At 35.0% G+C, this 3,656-nt stretch overlaps 1 non-coding gene across 1 annotated transcript; it reads left to right on the top strand.

Annotated features, from left to right (window-relative positions):
- The first annotated feature begins 993 nt into the window (after positions 1–993).
- On the top strand, positions 994–1,097 carry LOC127746287 (small nucleolar RNA R71). Its single transcript, XR_008007907.1, has one exon. It is a non-coding gene; the product is annotated as a small nucleolar RNA R71 (small nucleolar RNA).
- The last annotated feature ends 2,559 nt before the right edge of the window (positions 1,098–3,656 follow it).

A 3,656-nucleotide genomic window follows, 5' to 3' on the forward strand; every position in this document is an offset into this window, starting at 1 on the left:
TTCATCCTCTTCAGAGGAAGAATAGTCTTCAGAGCTCATGAATGGCAGAAGGAGATTTAATGGAACCTCTATGGTCTCTATACGAGCCTCAGATTCCTCAGGATCCTTAATAGGAAACTCCTTCTTGCTTGAAGGACATCCCAGGAGGTCTTCCTCACTAGGATTTTCGTCCTCCTCCTCCCCTATGCATTCGGCCACTTTGATTACATCAATGGCCTTGCACTCTCCTTTTGGATTTTCTTCTGTATTGCTTGGGAGAGTACTGGGAGGAGTTTCAATAACTTTCTTACTCAGCTGGCCCACTTGTGCCTCCAAATTTCTAATGGAAGATATGGTTTCATTCACAAATTTCTAATGGAAGATCTTGTTTCATTCATGAAACTGAAAGTGGCCTTTGACAGATCAGAGACTATATTGGCTAAATTAGAAGTGTTTTGTTCGGAATTCTCTGTCTGTTGCTGAGAAGATGATGGATATGGCTTACTATTACTCAGCCTATTGCGTCCACCATTGTTAAAGCCTTGTTGAGGCTTTTGTTGATCCTTCCAGGAGAAATTTGGATGATTTCTCCATGATGGGTTATAGGTGTTTCCATATGGTTCACCCATGTAATTAACCTCTGCCATGGCAGGGTTTTCAGGATCATAAGCTTCTTCAGAAGCTGCCTCTCTAGTGCTGTTGGATGCATGTTGCAATCCTTTCAGATTTTGAGAGATTATGTTGACTTGTTGAGTCAACATTTTGTTCTGAGCCAATATGGCATTCAGAGCATCAATTTCAAGAACTCCTTTCTTCTGAGGTATCCCATTATTCACGGAATTCCTCTCAGAGGTGTACATGAACTGGTTGTTTGTAACCATGTCAATGAGTTCTTGAGCCTCTTCAGGCGTTTTCTTCAGGTGAATAGATCCACCTGCAGAATGGTCCAATGACATTTTCAAAAATTCAGAGAGACCATTATAGAATATATCTAATAGGGTCCATTCTGAAAACATGTCAGATGGACATCTTTTGGTCAACTGCTTGTATCTTTCCCAAGCTTCATAGAGGGATTCACCATCTTTTTGTTTGAAGGTTTGAACATCCACTCTCAGCTTTCTCAGCTTTTGAGGAGGAAAGAATTTATCTAAGAAAGCAGTGACTAGCTTATCCCAGGAGTCCAGGCTATCCTTAGGTTGTGAATCCAACCATATTCTAGCTCTGTCTCTTACAGCAAAAGGGAAAAGCATGAGTCTGTAGACTTCAGGATCAACTCCATTCGTCTTTACAGTCTCACAGATCTGCAAGAACTCAGTTAAAAACTGATAAGGATCTTCAGATGGAAGTCCATAAAACTTGCAGTTTTGTTGCATTAATGCAACTAATTGAGGCTTAAGCTCAAAGTTATTGGCTCCAATGGCAGGAATAGAGATGCTTCTTCCATCAAACTTGGATGTTGGCTTTGTGAAGTCACCAAGCATTCTCCTTGCATTATTATTATTATTATTTTCGGCTGCCATGTCCTTTTCTTGTTCGAAAATTTCTGAAAGGTTGTTTCTGGATTGTTGTAATTTAGCTTCTCTTAATTTTCTCTTCAGAGTCCTTTCAGGTTCTGGATCAACTTCAACAAGAGTGCCCTTTTCCCTGTTCCTGCTCATATGAAAGAGAAGAAACAAGAAAAGAAAGAGGGAATCCTCTATGTCACAGTATAGAGATTCCTTTATGTTAGTAGAAAGAGAAAGGGGAGAAGAATGAAAAAGAATGAATAGTCTGTATAAAGAGTAAGGATAGGGGGTGAAGAGAAGTGTTAGTAATTAATTAATTAAATAGAAGAAGAGAAGAGAGGGAGAAAAAATTCGAAAATAATTTTTGAAAAAGGGGTTAGTATTTTCGAAAATTAAAGAGGGAAAAGTAGTTAGGTAGTTTTGAAAAAGATAAGGAGCAAACAAAAAGTTAGTTGGTTGATTGAAAAAGATTTGAAATCAAATTTTAAAAAAGATAAGAAGATAAGAAGTTAGATAAGATATTTTGAAATCAAATTTTGAAAAAGATAAAATTTTTGAAAAAGATATGATAAAAGATAAAAAGATTTAATTTAAAAATTTGAATTTATTTACTTCACTAACAAGAAACTACAAGATAAGGTTCTAGAACTTAAAGGTTGAACCTTTCTTAACAAGAAAGTAACAAACTTCAAATTTTTGAACCAATCACATTAATTGTTAGCTAATTTTTGAAAATATGGTATAAAGATAAGAAAAAGATTTTTGAAAATATTTTGAAAAATAATTTTGGAATTTTCGAAAAATAGAAAAAAATTGAAAAAGATATGATTTTTGAAAAAGATTTTGAAAAGATAGGATTTTTAAAATTGAAATTTTGACTTGACTTGTAAGAAACAACTAATTTTTTAAAAATTTTTGACCAAGTCAAACCAAAATTTCGAAATTTTGGAGGGAAATAAGGAAAAGATATTTTTTTTGATTTTTGGATTTTTAAAGAAAAACACAAAAATGACCCAAAACATGAAAATTTTGGATCAAGACACAAGATGCATGCAAGAATGCTATGAATGTCAAGATGAACACCAAGAACACTTTGAAGATCATGATGAACATCAAGAACATAATTTTGAAAAAAAAAATTTTATGCAAAGAAAACATGCAAGACACCAAACTTAGAAATCTTTAATGCATGAAAAATATGAATGCAAAAATGCACATGAAAAACAACAAAAGACACAAAACAAGAAATCATCAAGATCAAACAAGAAGACTTGTCAAGAACAACTTGAAGATTATGAAGAACTCTATGAATGCATGAGATTTTCGAAAATAGTGCATAAATTTTTGAAAAACATGCAATTGACACCAAACTTAAAAAATTAACACAAGACTCAAACAAGAAACACAAAATATTTTTTATTTTTATGATTTTCTAATTTTTTTTTGTATTTTTATTAATTTTTGTTTTCGAAAAATATTTTTGGAAAAACAAAAAAGAAAAGAAAAATTTTGAAAAAGATTTTGAAAAGAAAATTACCTAATCTGAGCAACAAGATAAACCGTCAGTTGTCCATACTCGAACAATCCCCGGCAACGGCGCCAAAAACTTGGTGGACGAAATTGTGATCACTATTCTTTAAGTTGTATTTTTATGGAATTTGAAATTGGCACGAGTGGACACAACTCCGTTCAACTAACCAGCAAGTGTACTGGGTCGTCCAAGTAATAAACCTTACGTGAGTAAGGGTCGATCCCACAGAGATTGTTGGTATGAAGCAAGCTATAGTCACCTTGCAAATCTCAGTCAGGCAGATTAAATTGGTTTATGGATTTCGAAAATAAAAATAAGAGAATAGATTATAAAAAGGATAGAAGACTTATGCAGATTCATTGGTAGGAATTTCAGATAAGCGGGTGGAGATGCTGTAGAGCCCAAGCACGCCTGCTCTCCTACTGCTTCTACTCAATCCTTCTTACTCCTTTCCATGGCAAGCTGTGTATAGGGGTTCACCATCAACGGTGGCTACTTTCAATCCTCTCGAGAAAATGATCCTATGCGGCTGTCACTCACACGGCTAATCGTCTGGAGGCATCACCCATGGCTGATGGCTACATCCCATCCTCGCATTGATAACTAATGCTCACGCACTCTGTCACAGTACGGCTAATCAC

The sequence above is a fragment of the Arachis duranensis genome, chromosome 3 (assembly GCF_000817695.3).
Source record: "Arachis duranensis cultivar V14167 chromosome 3, aradu.V14167.gnm2.J7QH, whole genome shotgun sequence".
NCBI lineage: Eukaryota > Viridiplantae > Streptophyta > Magnoliopsida > Fabales > Fabaceae > Arachis > Arachis duranensis.